The sequence below is a fragment of the Cupressus sempervirens genome, chromosome 7, assembly GCF_028749045.1.
Source record: "Cupressus sempervirens isolate cs-2001-9-10 chromosome 7, ASM2874904v1, whole genome shotgun sequence".
Taxonomy (NCBI): Eukaryota; Viridiplantae; Streptophyta; class Pinopsida; order Cupressales; family Cupressaceae; genus Cupressus; species Cupressus sempervirens.
The window spans coordinates 635,935,008-635,954,583 of NC_143124.1; positions in this window are offsets into that span (position 1 = coordinate 635,935,008).

A 19,576-nucleotide genomic window follows, 5' to 3' on the forward strand; every position below is an offset into this window, starting at 1 on the left:
TTAGGCTTTTTCTTGTGAGAACCTGGATTAGCTTTGATACCAATTGTTGGAATATTCAAATATGGAAAGAGTACTTATGAGAGGGGGGGGTGAATCATAAGTATCACACATTAGCCAATAAAACTTTTAACTGAAAGTAAATTGTATGCATGTAAATACATCAAGTAAACATGAAATTTAACACATGCATCAACAACTCATAACACTGGAATTTGGTAACCTAGAAACCCTCCAAGAATAAGAAGGTAAAACTAGGGTGGGGATGGTACCCACAAAAATTACTACAGCAATATTGTTCAACCACTTCTGATGGTCTACCCTATTAAAGGCCTGCCCTGTTAAAGGCTTTACAGTGTATCAATAGTGACCTGGTTAGAGGCTTTACAAACACTTAACATGAAGTGTCACCCTATTAAAGGATTTTAATCACCTAATCAAAGGATCTTCAAAATAGCTGTTAAGCTAACCTATCATCATAGGATTTTCATTCTAATACAATTGCTAGAAAGTATTAGGTATAATGAACTTGATAGATTACAATCCTTGATTGTTGAATGCAGGCACCTTTTCCGCTTTCTCTGATCTTGATCCTTTTGTGATCTGATAACCCTCGCTTGTGAAAATAGTTTTCCTTTTCTTTTACACCCCTATATGTCTACTCACATATATTTACAATGAAATTTCATCTTCCTTATAAAGACTTCAAAGTATTAGGGTTAGATATGGATCTACGATCCACATTGAATCTCAATTTTTTACTCAATACTTAGTCTTTTACTGATTGGTTGCATGCCTTTATCATTTTTCTTATTGGCTGCATGTAGATTGCATAGGAAAAATAAAAGATTCAATCTCATCATTAAATCCTTCTAGATTTTCCGTATGTCAGCTGCAAAAACTATTTGCATCATAGTTTGTGCAATTTCAAACTTTTATGATGATATTCTGTGTTACTCGGCTTCTGAAGCATTGGTGATGCTCGACACATGTTGTTTCCTGGATAGCTCAACACCTAAATAAAACTATATCACTCGGCACCTATTAACACTTGGCACTTGTTACACTCAGCACTTGTTACACTCAGCACTTGTTACCACTCGGCACTTGTTATAGCTCGACACTTCAAATTACTCGGCACTTACTCTTGATTTTGGTTAAGTGTATTGACACTCAGTTGTCAAATTTATTCTTTAAGCTAACATACAAGAGGAGTGAAAAGTTTGAATTGAGAGCCTACATTGATGCAGATTGGAGAAGTAACATTGATGACAGGAAAAGCACCAATGGAGGAGCACTTTTCTTAGGGAAAAGACTAATTATATGGACCAGTAAAAAACAAAGTTGTACCTCACAGTCAATAGTAGAAGTTGAATATGTTGCAGTTTCTATCAATTGCACCAATATTGTATGGATCAAAAATTTGTTGCAAGGTATGAACGAAGAAGTAATTGAGCCTATGATACTCTATTGTAATAATACAAGTGCCATCAACATATCAAAGATCCCTGTAATGCATGCCAAAACCAAGCATATTGCAATCAAGTATCTCTATGTAAGAGAACTGGTGGAAGACAAGCAAGTGAAGATGGAATATGTCAGTTCAAAGGAACAAATTATTGAAATCTTCACAAAGGCACTACCCAAAGATGCTTTTGAACATCTTAGAGGTAAGTTAGGGGTGATACCCCTAGCCAAGGCTACTTGAAGAAAAAGCAAGACTGCCTTGCATCAAATGAATTGATTGTTGAAATATTACACATTAATGTAGAGGATACTTACTTTAGGATTTATGCCTAAAGTAATCAAAGTGTATAAGCTACAAAATCAGTCACAAGCAAGGTGACAGAGGGAGAAATTGAAAGAGCCTGCAAATTTTACACTTGCATGTTAAGATGTTGAAATAATATGTCTTTGGCATTGTTGTCAAAGAGGGAGAAGTAGTAGAGAAACTAATCAACAACATTTGAACAATAGTATGAGGGAGAAGTAGTAGAGAAACTGATCAGCATCACCCAATAGATAAAGTTCTAATAAATAGTTGAGGGAGGGAATGCATATAGAGGGAGAAAATGTAAGAAAGGAAACAAAAAGGATACAATAGCTAAGATGGAGAAGTAGAGAGGAAGAAATTGTGTAATCCAATTTTCTTTTTGGCATTTCACTTATTGTTCTAACTTAGTTAGCATTTTGATAACATGGTTAAATAGTTTGGTCTAATGAATGATCAGTTTGGTTTGTCATCAATTCCAAAGAGGGAGATTGTTGGAAATTAGATTGAAAAGGTCATTGTTGTTGAAAATCAAAGAGGGAGATTATTCCAAAGAAGGAAGTTGGTTGATAAAGAATGTTTTCAATCATTGTTTTGTCATTGATGTCAAACCTACTATTTTTAGGAATGATAATTGCTTATAAGATCCAAGCACTATCACTTAGTTGATTGATGAAGAGGATTTAATCAACAAGATGTAACAAAAGAACCTAAAGGAAAGGTTGAGTTATGATGTTGTAATAAAGTGCAAGGATCAGCTAAGACAATGGTTAAATGGTGTATTGATAACATACTCAAAGATACAAAGGTTGGCTACACTTAGAAACACTAGAAGTGTAAGTTAGAACAATGTTGATTGCAAAGCTTGAACTAAGTTCATTAGTGGGTGTCGATCAAGCTAGTTCAAGCCGGGAAAATTCTTAGTTGGAGCCAAGCAAAAGGAAAATCTAGTGTGTCGAGTAAACTTCAAGTGCTGAGTGAAGTTCAAGTGTAGAGAAAAGTAACAGGTGCCAAGCATCAAAAAATCTGAGTAGGTACCGAGTAAACTTTAGGTCTCGAGCATTAATAAAACACAGTTGATGCCAAGTAACATAGTATGTGTCGAGCACCAGAATTTCAATAGTGTTGAGTTGTTTCATTATTAGAAATGTCAATGATTCACCAAATATGACTAATAGAGTTGTTATCTTGAATTTTGTGAACCAGTTGGAGGATAAGGATAATGAGCTGGTGGCACAAAATTCTATCTAAACCATTTTTGAATGAATTCAAAAGGATTATTCAAGAAGTTTCTAGAAGGAACAAAATATGGGTTAGATTCAATGAATCCTACTTAATCCATATGAATTGAAATTAAACGAAGGAAGAATCAAGTGGGAAAAGAAATTCCAGATTTCTATTTAAGGAGTCATAGACCAAGAAGCAAGAGATGCTAAAGTGCCAAATTGTGAAGTGACAAAAGGATGTCAAGGAGAAGACATCTAAGAGATGGAAGAACAAAGAACAAAGACTCTACTTTGATAAGTGGTCAGAGAGAGATGATTGCACTAGTACATTGAGTATGGAGACTCAAAGAGACAATGCTTGAAAGGAAGGCAAGCTATCAGAATTGCAAGAGATTGAAAGCCAGGCAAAGTTATGAGCCAAATAGTGATCTGAGATCTACAAGATAAGTTGTATGTTGTAATTAGGTCATATACTTTCTAATACTCTCTAGCAATTGTATTAGATATGGAAATCCTATGGACTTAGGTTGGTTTAATAGCCATTTGTAAATCCTTTAACAGGGTGGCATTCTAAGTGAATGTTATAAAGTCCTTTAACCATGCCCACTTCTAACAAGGTGGATAAATCCTCTAACTTGGTCACATTTAACAGTGTGTTGTAAGCCTTTAATAGGGTAGGCCTTTCATAGGGCATCACTTCAAAAGAGCAAGAATTGAGTAGCATGTTACTGGTGGATTTTCCCAAATTGGGTTTCTACGTAAATCATTATGTTATGTGTTGATCTTTTTATGTGTGATGTTTGCATGTTGATTTACAATAACTTGCTGAATATGAATATTTTAAGCTTGGATGAATGAATGGTTGAATGAGCTCACTACACTTAGTGAAAAATTTTGAATAGGACATTTGGACCTTGAATAACTAATTCACACCCCCCCCCCCCCCTCTTAGTAATTTTAAAGCATTTCCAACAAAACCTACTATTAGACACTGATAAATTGAGAGAAGCAATGTCTAGACATCAAACCTTAATGCACAAAGCACCAATGGGTCTTACAAAGCAAGAAACCTTGTTGTAGGAGGTAATTGATATGAAAACCAATGCTTCCATAACCCATGGGATTCTCAAAAAGCTAAGAACCATTGCTTCATTGGAAGAAATCACTAGAATTCATAATTGAGAGCTCAATGAGGACTTTAAATGAGCTAAAATATGTACATGGTTTAGTGTAGAAAGTCATGGATAAGATATTTGAACATCTAAAGGTGCTAGATACTCAATCATATGTCACCAATAATGGTCAATTGGTTGACGTTGATCGAATCAAAGCTAAATTTCTAGCTTTTTTAGAAGAAGCCACTAATCCATCAAGCTTCTAGATGTCAAAGATCTAGGACCTCTCAATGGTAGATTTAATTCTAAGGCATGTGTTAGAAAAGATCCAATCAAAGATCCCTAGAGTTGAAGAGTTGATAGAGATGCATGATTTTTGGATGAATCAAGATGATAACATTCTCATCCTAGGTGTCGATGAGCTCAACTATGAACTAATGCAATAAAGGCATATAGGGCTAAGTTTGTGACCCCAAATAAATTTTGATGCTTGACACTCTCTTTTACAAGTGTCACCTCTTCTCTATCTCAATTTCTAATATTGTAGCCATCTTTGGTGTTCTTCTCATAGGCTTGGACTTTTTAATGGATGATGACTCAATCAATCCTATTTTTAGCTTTTTCATATTCATATATTTTTTGTAATGTAATCATTAAACATAACTGGCCATTGTTAACAAGGGCCAATAGATGTAACTTTTTGATAAGTTAATAAAATCATAAAATTATTATGTGGGAAAACCCCTATAGCTAGGAGTATTGTGTTAGATTTTGCATCTACATCTTGAATTTTTTGTTCATCTAGTTTCTTTATTTTACTTGGGATGAAATGTGTTGTTAATGAAAACTGACAGATTGCAAATAAACTTGGTTTTATTTCTTTCATTTTAGTGGGTTGTAAGATTTACTTTCTTCGTTATAGTATAATATTATTCCCCTATTCTATACATGTTAGTTCATATGCATTTCATTATTGTATGAGAAGTCTAGAACTTTTTTAATGAAAGAACTAAGTAGGAAACAATCTGGGTATTGTCAAATCTTAGTCACTTGTGCATTTTGGGTATTGTTAAGTTAATCATACTTTCTCCTCTTATGCATTATATATTGGTAGATAGTCTTTCATTTTATTATCATTCATTCAAGAAATAGAATAAATTTCATATTAAGTATTAGATAATTTTAAAAGTGACTCATTTTCTTTCATATCTATGGAGATTGTGAGTCAAAATCCAAAATTGGCCTAGATTGTTTGAAGTTTTGCACAATCTGGTAAATACATCTTCTGCTCTTTAGTTAAGAGCATACACCCAACAATCAGCTGATCTACTAAAAAAATACTTGCAAATATTTTCATCCCACAAGGAAGTTGTATATATCAATTCTAGGGTCTCTTATAGATTGCTATATTGACTCATTCTATCATTACTATTGTATTTTCCACCACTTTAGGCACATTAGAGTCAAGATATAAACCAAAATATAAGGAAGACAAATTGTAAACCAACAATATCATAATAATCAACCAATTGTGTAAAATTTCTCTGAGGCCTAGAATCCTTGTTTGACAAAAATTTCTTGAAATGAGTAGAACTATTAGAATTGTCTTTCTTTTCAGCCTCTTGTTTCTTAGTAGCTAGAAATACACTAGCCAAATTGAAGGTTGGTTCCTTGGTATTAGGTAGATCAAGCACAACATCATTTACAACATGTTTATTCTTGTTCTAATTCTTTCCTTTTTCTTTTCCATGATTGTTGTCATTGTGGGATTTATCTTTGTTCAAAATAATATCTCCCTTCTTAACCAAGACATCCTCAATGCTCAAAGAGCTTTCAACCATGTCATTGAAAGAGTTGAAAAGTTTCTTTCTAAGGTCATAATGTAATTCAGGAATGACATTATTTACAAAGATATCTATCTTTGCCCTATTTAACTCTCTCTTTTTGCTTCTTGTATCAATCTCAATTCCCAAGACATGGTCATTTGGGCTTTGCAAACATGTGGTAACTTTAAAGTTTCTTCCTTTTTTGAAGAAAAGAGAATTGGTCTCTCATGGTTTAAAGATTAGACCAAAGGTTTGACCCCTAAGATTGAGATTTTCTTTTGGATTTCTCTACCAAACAAAATTCTCACTATAAATAATCTTAGAAAAAGAGGGATGATCATAACTAACTCATGCTACCTTTGTAGAAAAGGACATGTAATCTATTAAACATATATTTTTTCATTGTTGTTATGCTAGGGATGTTTACAAGGAAACTTTGAATTTTTGGGAAATACAATGGAATTTTTAGGAGAATCTTGCAAATAGTTTTTAAAGATGGAGTAGCCCCTTCAAAGGAGAATTTTCTTGCATCCTTTAGCTATATTATTTTCCCCACATTTGCTAGGGCTTGTGGAAAGAAAGGATAGAATCTTTAGAGATACTAGCACCCCCTCCTAGGTCATTGGTAAAAGAATTATCAAAAACATAAAGGAGAATTTTATATCATATTTTAGGCCCTCTACAAATCTCAACTTGGAGCATCCTGGTCAAAACTATAGAGTTAAAAAGGATAATTTGAGGGAGAATTCCATCTAGTTATCTCCTCCTAATGGTTGGATTAAGGCTAATTTTCATGGGGATTAAGGCTAATTTTCATGGGGCTTTCAAAGGGAACCCTGCCAAGGTTGGTTGTGTAGGAGCCATAAGAAGTTGTAATTTCAATATCATTAGAGCTCTAGCTATTCCTCTTGGAATTACTGCTATCCATAGAGTTGATATGGTAGGGACACATTATATGATCAAACTGGCAAAGAATATTAGTTGTAGGAACCTTTGGCTAGAAGGGGACTCCAAAAATATTGCTAATATCCTTAATAATAAACACGAGCCTCCCTAGAATATTTCTAACCTTCTTTGTGAAAGTAAAGAAGACCTAATTTTTTTCAAAAAATGTTCATTTATATCATAACTACCATGAGACAAACATGTTGGCTGATTGGATGGCCAACCTGGTAGTTCAAAGCAATGATATCATCACTTGGACTGACCAACTAAGCATGGATGATAATCTAATAGCTAAATCTAATTATGAAAGAAACATATCTCAAGAAGGGAAAATTTATATTAATATGCTTGTAGCCTCCACTTATCATATCATCCATGCTTCCATTTATTATTTTAAATGGAATGGTTTCTGTGCTTGCATGTTCATCAGTACCTCACATAGATTATTAGTGTTCTTTGGGCTTTCAACATGCAATACACTAATCATTTCTTGGGGTTTTTCTCTAATATTTTTCAGTCACATTCTATAAAGTGGTTTTCTTTCTATGAAAATGGGTGTGGAAGCAAAAAAGTTGGAACTTGAGAAGTGCCACTACTAGAAAAAGAAGGAAGTTTGGCATCATCTTGAGAAAGGGAAGGTGACCAATTACATTAAAAAACTTTATGGTTACAACCTCATGTGACAAAAAATTTCTACAAACCTTGGGATGGTGACAAGGTTATGTTCTATGGAAAATAATTTACCCTAAATGTTAATTTCATTGCTAAGGTTACTAGGCTATTGAGTGAAGGTATTATATTTTTCAAGCAGAAAAGAGCATCAGAAGAGGTGGTCAAGAACTTTCCCAAAAATGACTAGGAGGATGCAAGACTAATGAAGGTCAATAAATTTTATGATCTTACTCAAATTAAGGATATCTGGCAAGAGGTTCTCACCTATGTGAAATTGTATTTGATTCTAGATGGTAGGGTTCCTAGGTTCATCAATACCACTTTGTTTTTCTGAATCATTTCTGTTATAATAAAAGAATCCCCTTCCCTTACTACTTGCCAAATTCTCTCCTAACTATGATTAAATGCCATAAGTATAAGGATTCTAGACCTATCATCCATGAGGGTCTCATCTTGCTTATCACTAAGTTTTTTCAAGATAGTATCCCTACTCACTCTATTTCTAGTAGCAAACAGAAAAGGGAAATGGGAGACACACCAAAAAACAATGAAAATATTGGTGATCCTTTGATGAAAAAAAAAATAGTGGCAAGTGGGCTCTAGTGATGGAAATGGACTCTAATCAGAGCTCCAAATATTTGGAGGTTGTCAATGCTCCCTTGGATGATGACATGGCCCAGACTGTGAGTGACGACTATTCTTCTAAGAACAAGGATTTTGCTCTTAGTTTGGATGATATGTCAATACATGATTCTCCACTTTATTCCCCTACTATTGTCAGCAAGAAAGGTAAGCACTCTTCTAATAAGGGTAGAGTTATGGATAATGTCCCTTCCTCAAAGTGTAAAAGAATAAAAAGAAACAATTCTAGTCTTGAAAACAAAGGTGTTATCATCAAAGAGGATAGTGGAAAGATGGTGAATAAGGAGGTCTTGCATGATAAAAATATTTGGAAGGAGACCGGTACTAATGACAAATATGGGTTAATTAACCCAATTACTCGAACACTTGACTTAGAGAGTGTTGAGATCTCCCCTATTAATACTATTCTTTCCCTTGATCCAATATCTACAATTGATTCTCTAGCCAAATTTGGTCATGATGATATTAATTCTAGTATAGATAATGAGCCAAAGACCAAATCCCAGGACTTTAAGGAAAAGCCTCAATAGATTGATGATTCTAAGGATGTCCAAGATTTAAAGTATATTGATAAAGTTTTAGAATTTCTGAATAAAGCCAAAGATAGAGCTAATATTGGGCTAGAGATGGAGAACTAGATGTATAATGAAATTAAACAAATTCACTTATCTATTTCTTCCCTATAGGAAAAGTCCCTTTTTTTCAAGTGAAGCTGGATGAGGAATGTAAGAAGTAGAGGAGCTAGAATCTCTAGTTGGGAATGTTGGAGTTTCAAAACTACCAAGAAACAAAACACTTGATACCAAGATAATGAAAAGCAACTTAGTCTAAGGGTTAGCTATGTCCTATGTTCAACTAAGAAATCTTCAAATCTGGACCCAACTTCAACAAAATCACAAGGATTTTCTACTCTTTGGGTTCTACAACACCAAGGAGGGTGCACCCAAGGGATAAAAGGGCTCAAAATTTGATATAATATTCACACTTCATTTTCTTATTCTTATTAATATTCTTTCACAATATTTATCCCCTATAGCAGATATTTGGTCACAATTATTCTCAAATTTATAGATAATTCTAAGTTATAATAGCTTACTACAACATACAAACATTAAATGCAAACAAGTGCTAACTAGCTATTAAATTCTTCATACATTAAAGTAAACTTGATTTGGTTTTTGATACTTTTCTTGATGCAACCCTATGATCTCTTCATATGCAAACTAAATAAATGATCAGTGCCTCCTCCATTGTCATTTAGAGTCAACAAAACTACTTTGATCTAATCAATTGCATTACAAACAATATTATCAGTAATTTACTCGAAATCTCATTCTTATGCATATCCTTCTTACTGACTTGAAAATCCTATCACCTCAATAGAGCATTTACTTAATTATTTGAATTAAAAGCAATAGCAAAGGGATATACTTCCTATCCTAGTTTCATTAAATTGAATAAGCCTTACTCATACAATCTCAAGATAACCAGCTAATAATAATGAAGACAAAATTTGAGAGAAAATAGATGTAGGTGTAACTCTCCTTTGTATTAATCTTCATTGAAAATCACACAATACTGATATAAGACTCAAAACAATTCTATGCAAGGTAACATAATCCTTTAATGTTTATGTATTCTCACATTTGTAGAGAAAGATACCCGCAAAATGAACAACAAAAATGGTCCAAATGTAAGCATAGCATAATACTAAAAAATTACATAAGAGTTTAGATCCTTTCTCCAACCTTGGGATCTCATTTATATAGCATGAGATGCAACAAGCTTCAAGCTAGGAGAAGAATAAAAACTATCCTTAAGACAAAAAGATATTTACAAAAAGGGTTACTATCATAAAAGAAAACGATTTGTGCAACTAAATGTTTTCATCATGAATCTTCTTTTTGTGGGAGCACTTCTACTACGGCTTCTTGTTGCTAAGATGCTTCACTTGATGATTTTCCTAGGTGCAATTTTTTTTCCTTGGATTGTGTGACCATTTGATTTACCTATGCTGGGCCATTTTTGATATTTGAAAACTAATTTTAACTCACAGTTCGCCATCCAATTCATCATACATTAACAAGCCAATAGTTATACTTGAATCAGTTACTCCCACATCATCAGTTTTCAATTTGTTCAACTACCTCTATTATTTCAAATGGCTAATCTTCTTTTGTATATTGTGGTGCATTTATTATTTACAATTAATCTTGATTCATCTCATCTTCATCACTTTCCTCAGACAACAATTGACCAGTCTAAATAAAATCTACCATCCACTTGTTAAAGAGTATGTCATCTAGCTAGTTGAAGTTCAAAACTTCTTGCTTCTTCTTTAGGACTTCCTCTCCTTGCTTCTCAATCTCATCAAAGTCCCTATTAAGGAATCAAAACATATCTACCCTTTTGTAGTCTCTTCAACTATCTTAGCAAACTATATATGGCATTTTTCACTTATGATCTTATTGAATCTAACACATATCAAATCATCCAATTCTTTTGCCCATTCTTCTTTGTCCTTTATTTTATGCACATCCTTGAGTGCATGAGAAAAGAGCTCAAAATTCTAACTAAGATATTTTGAGAAATAATTTATAATCCTCCTCTGCAGTGTAACTTTGTTATTATCAAAATCAGAGAGGTCATTAGTCATGTCTTATATTTTTTCTATGTGTTCATAAGATAAACTAATGACTAAGAAACATAAAATAGTGACATCCTGATCCCTATTGTTCTACTTTTTAACAATTGGCTTTAAGATGACATCATTTTTTTCAGCTTGTTCCATATATTCATCAATTTTTCCAATTGGTAATAGAAAACAAGCTATTTAATTCTATCCACCATATGCATAATTGTATCTCTCAACTTATCCTCATATTACACATCTAACTCCACATGCAAGGTCCACAATTTGCTCTTTTCCTCCTCAAAATCTTCAGTCGTATAAAATTGGGTTCTCTATGGAGTATCTGGTATTTCTACAAGGGGAGTTGATTTGAAAGGTTTAATTGGAAGATGAGGAGGATAAGTTATTCTAGGTTTATATCCTATCATCTTATTTTCTAGCTCAATTCTTTTATGTACTTCTTTATTGTAAGCATCTAAAACCTGTTTGTATTTTTCTTGTAGCTCCAATATTTGTCTTTTCTCTTTCTTGGTGGTGGTTAATGTGAGGTTATCTATTTCAACATTGAATTCTATGGCCTCATCATTTGAAGTATCTTCTACTCTCTTAACAATCAAATTTCCAATCAATCTAGTATCATCAAGTTGAGAAAAAATGGCTCTTGATCCTCTTCTTAAAGACTAGATCACTAAAGAAGTATGATCTTCAGTGACCTTAGCACCTCTAAGTCCTTTTATCATTTTCTCCTTAGCACTTAGTTTCTTGGTGACAATATTAAAAGCCACGGCATCTACAATATACCAGTTTGGGAACAATAAAATTCTAAAGGATTTAATCATTTTTATTCCTTCTTTAGGAGTCAAACTTCTGAATTCTTACATCATTTCATCATTTATTTGATCTTGTATAGCTATATCCTCCATTTTTGGATGCTTGGCCTTCCTCTTATTACATATTTCCTCAAATCTTTCAATATTAGTTCTCCAAGGAAATTGGTAGAAAGCTCTTGATTTGACAAAATTGTCATCTGAATGAAATTCATGATTACCTTGTTCTACCACAGGGTCTAATTCCTTCCCTCTATACTCAGCAACAATTAACTCTAGGTTAGGCATGGGAGGTTTCTGAAGATTTCCTTCCTCTAATTCTACAATAGTAATAAACACCCCCCCTTGGGATCCTAATTGTTCAATTTTCTCTTTAGTGAGCTATTCCTCTCCTATATGTAAGGGGGATTGAGAAGGTGTGTAGTCTTCTATTTGCTTCTCTTCTATCTTATGCCATTTAGGCCTTAGCTCCTTAGTCCTTTATTCCATAGCAATATTGGTTGATCCAACTATTTTCTTTCCTTTATCAACTGCATGATCTCTATCCTTGATTATGTTGTAACCAAATTTCCTTTGAATAACCACCTATCTTGATCCAACTATAGGGGTAAAAGATAACCTTTTCATCACTTCTCTTTCTTTATCAAGGTGAGTATTGATAAGAAGAGTTTTCTTGTCATTAATTACATCCATGATCTTAGAGAAATCCATCATTAATTTATCCATTATGTTTGTTGATGTCTTTTTATCTTTTAATGGGCTATAATCCTTATCAAAATATTTAATGAATTATAAAACCCTAGAATAAACTCTCCACTTTTCTTTCTTGATTTCTTTCTCTTGGAGAGAAAATTCATTTCTTATTACATCTTCTAGGAAATAGAATTGAGTACTAGTCCTGGCCCTCTATTTGAATATATTAAAAAACCCCTCACTATCATTGAAATGGGCATGGGATACTGCTATTTTGTATGGGTCTAAAATCTTATACAAAAACAACCAACCACCTTTTGCAATGATAAATTGATGAGCTACTGTGTAGGATGGGAAAGTAGAGCCTCTTGACCTACCAGTCAGTTCTACTTCTTCCAAACCACCTAGTTGCCATAACATCTCAGCCATTCCTACCTTAAGAGGTACCTAGTATGGAAGCACATGTGGTGTTTCTTGGAATCCATATACCCTGAAAAAATTGACTCTAGATATTTTACAATATCTGCCCAATTGTGAGAAACTTTCAAGTTAGTAGGGCTATTTATGGGCCTGATGAAATCTAGCAATGCCTTGGGAATTATAGGGTTATCCTTTAATAGTAGGCTTCTCAATCTAGATTCAAAATACATAACAAATCATACAAAACTAGCTTCCTATACATCCCATGTCATATATGAACTCCATAACTAAACTGGTAGAGATTCTCCATCATGTTCTCTTGTTAACACCATCTCTTTCTCAAAAAATGTAACTCCCTTATATAGGAACATATGCATTAACAACAAATAAAACCTAAATATTTTTTCAATTTTGTCTTTTAAAATTCCAATCAAACCTACATGAATTCAAAAATAATATCTACTCCAAAGGAAGAAATTTGCACCATTATATACATGAACTTTATTGGCACAAATTCTTTATTGTCTTCACCAAAGACCTTGCATAGAGTCATATATATATAGCCCTACAATTGACTACATGTTTCTTAAAAGGCTTTTTGGTTGATGTTGTGACAAAAGTTAAGTTTCCAATTGTGGCCAAGTGTCCTCTTAATGCTCCCTACCTAATTTGATTCTTGTAAGACAAGTATTCCTTTTCCATTCCCTGAAAATCAATGACCTCGTGATAATTTGTTGTATGATACATTCCAAAAACTTCTTGTATTTCCTCCACATTTATTTTCACCAAAAACTCCCCATCTATTCTCCTTACTATCCTAGATATATGATCATAATTATGGGATATGGCAATGAAGAGGTCTGAATGCATGAAGACTCCAGGAACTACTAACTTGGCTAGGTCAAAATTCTAGATATTTCCATAGGAGGCAAATAATTTCCTCTTTGAAAACCATCTTTTAAATAATTGTAACCCTATTTTGGAGGTTGCAGCATCCCAAATCCAATTTCCCTTGTCAAACAAGCCATCTACAACTTAGAGCCTCGGGTTTAGAGGAACTAATTTCTTTATTTGGGTGGACTCATTAGTAGATTCACTTAATTTCTCTAAGAAATCATCATGAATATTTCTACTAGCATATTCAACCTTCCCAGAAAAACCCTTCGTTGGAGGCATATTGAAACAACAATGAGGAGAATATTGGAATTCTTCAATTATATGTAGACATAGATACTTACTTGGACTTTTCACTTCTTTTCTAAATGCTACAATGAATTGTTGATACAAAAAATTGCATGGCTCAATCAGGAAAAATATTAGATTCTACAATAGGTCCAAGCTCCAGGAATTCAAAAAAATCTATTTGCAGGATAAAAATCTCGACCGTCTTTACTACATTCTTTATATTAGCTTGCATGAGAAGCCTTTAATTTTGATAAATGGGTTGCAGAGAAAAAATAGATTGGCATTCCCCTTTGAGTTTGAAAATAGGTCATCGATCTACAAAAATTTGACAATTAAGAAATAAAATGCACTATGACTTGGCTTCAACCTTCCAACTTGGCAGCCAATCTAATTGAAAATTTCCATGTGTATCCTTTTCCACTTCACTAGCAACTTGTATAATATTCATTTATGTAACCTAACATGTGTCAAGCCCTTGCTATGTCGCTATGGGTAAAGACCAAGCTTTTCTAGATAATGACATAGTGACAACCTTGATTGAAACTGAGATCAACGGCGGATAAAAGTATGTTGAGAGACTAGCCTTTTATCATAAAGTACAAATGGGATATCAACAGATGTCATCTCCCTCTAACACATCATTAGTCGCAAGGGACAATGGACCATATGACCATGTTTTGAATCCTTGCTATGCCACTATGAATAAAGAATGGGCAACTTTCTTTGGCAACAAAGCAAGGCTCATTGATCTACCATCCAATCCATAGTGAAAAAATTTCTTTTGAAACCTTGTTCTTGTTACTGGGTCCTGTGGATAGGTGTCATCTTGGCTCTATTTCACCAAGGATAAAAACCTTACAAATTCCTTTTGTGACAAAGCAACAACCCTTGATCCAAAGGAAGATCGAGGGCCATTATGAACTAACACATTTTCAAACATAAAACATAACTTGCCTAGTATTAAAAACAAAATATCAGTTTCTAATTTCAAAGGGATACCTAGGGTAAAGTTAGGAAAGGATGTTAAAATTAAAGGGTACCCAAAAAAATAAAGGGGCATTTAAATGATTTTTTCTTATGTACTTATTTAAAATCTAACTAAAGGGTTTTCTAGGGCAAGACTTAACATTGGAACAACAACATAAAATTAGGGATTTTTCTACGATCAACAAAGATTTAAAAATAAAACCCTAATCTTGATAGGGAATTGGATTTTCACTAGAAATTTTTCAAAAAAAATTAATACTTGAAAGGCCAGGCCAACAAGGAGCATCGCAACTAAACTCCAAGAGTATGAAGTTTCCCTTAAAAAATTGATTAAGGATAGTGAGATGGGTATTTAGGATGTTACTTCGTTCATCTTGGTTGTTGTTGCTTCTATTGGGAAAGTTTCTTTGGATGAAGCTAATTTGACCGGTCATGCTCTGTTGTTGGCTGGTGGTTTGAGTAAAAGAACTAGACAAATCAATAAGAAAGTAGACCTCCAGCTTCCTATTAACAATATTCATGATTCTCCTAAAGAGGTTGTTGTCTCAAAAATTTCTACTACTAGTGCTATAAAAGATCTAGTCTAGGTTTTTATCTAGGTTTTTTCTGGAATTTTGGTCCCTATTGTTTTGTTAACTTATGTTGGTTTCTAGTTCCTATAGAACTAGCTTGACTTAGTTTCTAGTCCCTATAAAATTGACCTTTGAATTCTACTTTGATATTTTGGATTTCTGATCCCTGTAAAACTAGCTCCTAACTTTGGTTCCTTTTTGTTTGGGGTTTCAAGTCCCCTTCAACCCTTCTTTTACCTAATCAAAACAAAGATATATATCTTTTAATTCTCTGGAAGTTGATAAGGATATCTAGAAACCAATTTTCTCCAACATTGTAAAAAGTATGAAAAGGTTCCCCTTGGTTTTGTCTAATGTTGCACAAGTCAAGCATGATGACGGGGTGTTGAATATTGTATCAATATTGTTACAAGAATCTTTGAAAAAGCTCATCAAATGTATTTAATGGATGGGTAATGGTTGTGTACCACTCCATAGCTTGACATTTTAAGTTCATGAGATAAGTGTCATCATACATAAGCTCCATGCTAATAGCATAAAATTACCTTATATGATCATGTAGATCACCATTCCCATCATATTTGTGATATTTTGGGATATCAACATCCCTTGGGAAAGGTGTCATGTATAGAATTTTGTCAAAAAGAAAAGTGCATATTTTCTCCAAAGTTGAGGGTTTGAGTTTCTCCTTTTCTACCTTCAAGTTGGTCAATTCTTTTTGTAAATCATCAATTCTGTGCATAATTATTTCCATAGGTGAAGGCTCTTTCTTTTGGATCAGCATTTGGACATCAAAGTGATGAGGGAGTTTCAACCCCTTGGAGGCTAAATGCTTGAAGTATTGATCTCCATTTTGTTCTAGTGTTTTCATCATCAGTTTTTGAAGATGGTCATGTTGTTAAAATTTGAGAAGATCCTCATCATCTGCATCACAATTGTGTACTTCACTTCCATGTAAGGATCTATGTGAAATATATTGAGATTTTGCAAATGATTGGTTGTCAATATTCTCATCTCTAAAAGGATTTCTATGGTGACTCCTAGAGCCACGATCTTAAGTAGGCCCATATATGTTATTAATTCATGATAGATGTTTTCTCTAGGGTTGGTAAATTGAGCCCCAAAGATATTAGTGTTGAATCTCTTAGCTTCTCTTTGTAATTCATGTTGTTCAAAGGTGTCCCTAAGTAATTTATCTATCTCCTCCCTAGCCATGGTGTAAGATAAACCATTGGAGGACCTGGGTGTGTCAATAGTTTTAGAATTCTTTAGAATAACTAAGAGGTGGGGGTGAATTAGTTAGCCAAGGTCCATATGTACTATTAAAACTTTTTACAGATTAGTGAACCCATAAAAAAATTATCATCATGCATGCATCTATAAGATTATGCAATCACTTAAAACTTGTAGGCTACTGTCAAATCAATTTGTAGAAATGTAAACATGAAACATAACATATTCAATAACACACTCGACAAAATGATTTACATGGAAGCTCAATTTGGGAAAAACCACCAGTAACATGCTACTCTTTCTCACTCTTTTGAAGTGATTCCCTATGAAAGGCCAACCTTGTTAAAGGTTACAATGCACACTATTAAAAATGACCCTATTAAAGGATTTCAATCACCCTATTGGGAGTGACCATTGTTAGAGGACTTTAGACCTTTCACTTAGAATGTCACCTGGTTAAAAGATCTACAAATTACTATTATGTCAACCGATTTACCCTAGATTAATACAATTATTAGAGAGCAACACTAAGGCTTAATCTAATAACAACTTACAATTCTATTTTTAGATTACAAATCTTTGTTTCAGTCCTCTGTTTTTCTTGGCTTTCACACACTTCAACTTTGATAGCTTGTTCACCCTTCAAGAATCCATACCCTTAGGCCTTTTTGCTTACTTGCCAATGCATACTCTTCACTTAGGTCACTAAATGAAGCAATAACCTAGACTCTTTGTCTTCCTTAGGTTCTTGCATATGAAAACCTTTGCTTCAGACCAACCATCCCTATAAATAGAAAATTAAAATATCTTATTGTTCATTATCCATCGTCCAATTTAGGGTTAGGATAGATTAGGTAGAATTCAATGAATCTACCCCTTATTTCATTTCATCCCTTTCTAGAAATTTCTGTTTCAATCCTCTTTGAATTCACCTCAAAATAGTTTACCATGGATTCTATGCCACTAGCTCATCAATCTTATCTTCCACATGGCTCACATTATCCAAGAAAACAAGCTTGTTAGCTCAGACCTATCAAATTCATGATCTTTCAAATAATGCTAACACTCAACATTGACTAGCTTCTGATGCACAACACATACTACATTGCTTAACATTCTTTGTAAAATCACTCAGCACAAACTAAAGTTTATTGGTGCTCGACATCAACTAAATTTTACTCAACATCAACTATTTTACTCGACATACACTAAAATAGAATTTTACTCAGCTCCAACTAATTTTCTACTCAGCTTGTACTAACTTTTCTCAGCACCTACTATCAACTTGGTCAAGCTTGGCAGACAAACTTTATTTATCTTATTCTTCTAAACTTGCTTAGTGCAATCAATCTTTTCAACCTTAAGTAGATTATCCCATGCATTATGATATCACTATCCTAGATGATTCTTGTTCTCCTTTTGATATTAAAATCAACCTTTCTTTTAGGTGCTATTGTTACATCGTTTAATCAAATACTCTTCATCAATAAAATAAATGCTAGTACTTAAATCATATAAGCAATTCTTTTACCAAAAAATAGAAGGTTTGACATCAGTGACAAAATAATGATAGAAACACATTTATCATTCTTGTATCAATCTGTTTTCAACAATCTCCCTCTTTGACATTGACGGCAAACCAAACTGATCAACCAAAATAACTTGGTTTAAACAATAAGACCAATAAAATACCAAAAAGAAAATAATTCCTTGTACTAAAATCTCTCCCTCTATCAGCAACTTTCAACAAACAATCAACTCATCCTTATGAATCCCTCTGAATTACTTCTTATATCTACTTCTACATTATCTTACTCTTACTAGGTATATGTAATTAGTAAATACACTTTCTTTCTCAGCAATCAAAATTTCTTCCTCATACTGTGTGTTAGGATTTCTCCCTCTTTGTTTAGTTCCTTTATGTGTTGTTAACAATGTTTATCTTCAATATCTCTTCTGATCAGTTACTATCTCTCTCTTTGACAACAATGCCAAAGACTTGTCATCTTAATATGCAGATATGAACCTCATTAGTTTCTCCCTTTGTCACCATGCTTGTGATTGATTTGTAGTTTTAGATCTTTAATTACTTTAGGCAGCTCCTAAAGTAAGATCCATTGCATCAATTTATAACATATGCCAATCAACTTGTTTGAAGTAGGGAACTCCTCTTATTTCTCAGATAGCCTTTGATAGAGGTATCACCCCTAGTTTATCTCTTAGATACTCATGAGCATCCTTGGGTAATGTCTTTGTGAAGATATCATCAATTTTCTCTTTTGTGTTAACATATTCCATCTTCACCTCTTTATCTTGAACTAATTCTCTCAAGTAATGATACTTGATTTCAATATGATTAGTCTTTGTGTGCATTGAAGGATTCTTTGATATATTTATAACACTTGTATTATCACTATAAAGTATCATTGGTTCAGTAATTTCTTCCTTCATACCTTTGAGTAGCTAGTTGATCCATAAAATATTTGTACAATTTATAGCAACAACAACATATTCAACCTCGGCAATAGATTGTGAAATGTAGTTTTCTTTCTTGTTAATCCATGTAACCAGCCTCTTGCCTAAAAAAAATGCTCCTTTTCAACTCTTGCGAAGTACCACTTAAACATTTGGAAAGCATCATATTTCTATTTTAGAAACATAACTATCATCATTCTAGAATAATCATCAACAAGTAGCATAATGTACTTATTTCCTTTTTAGCCTTGCACTTCAATTGGTCCACACAAGTTAGTATGACAAATCTCTAGTACTCCTTTAGAGGTATGAGTTTTACTCTTAAAACTTGCCTTTTTCATCTTGTTTAACTAACATT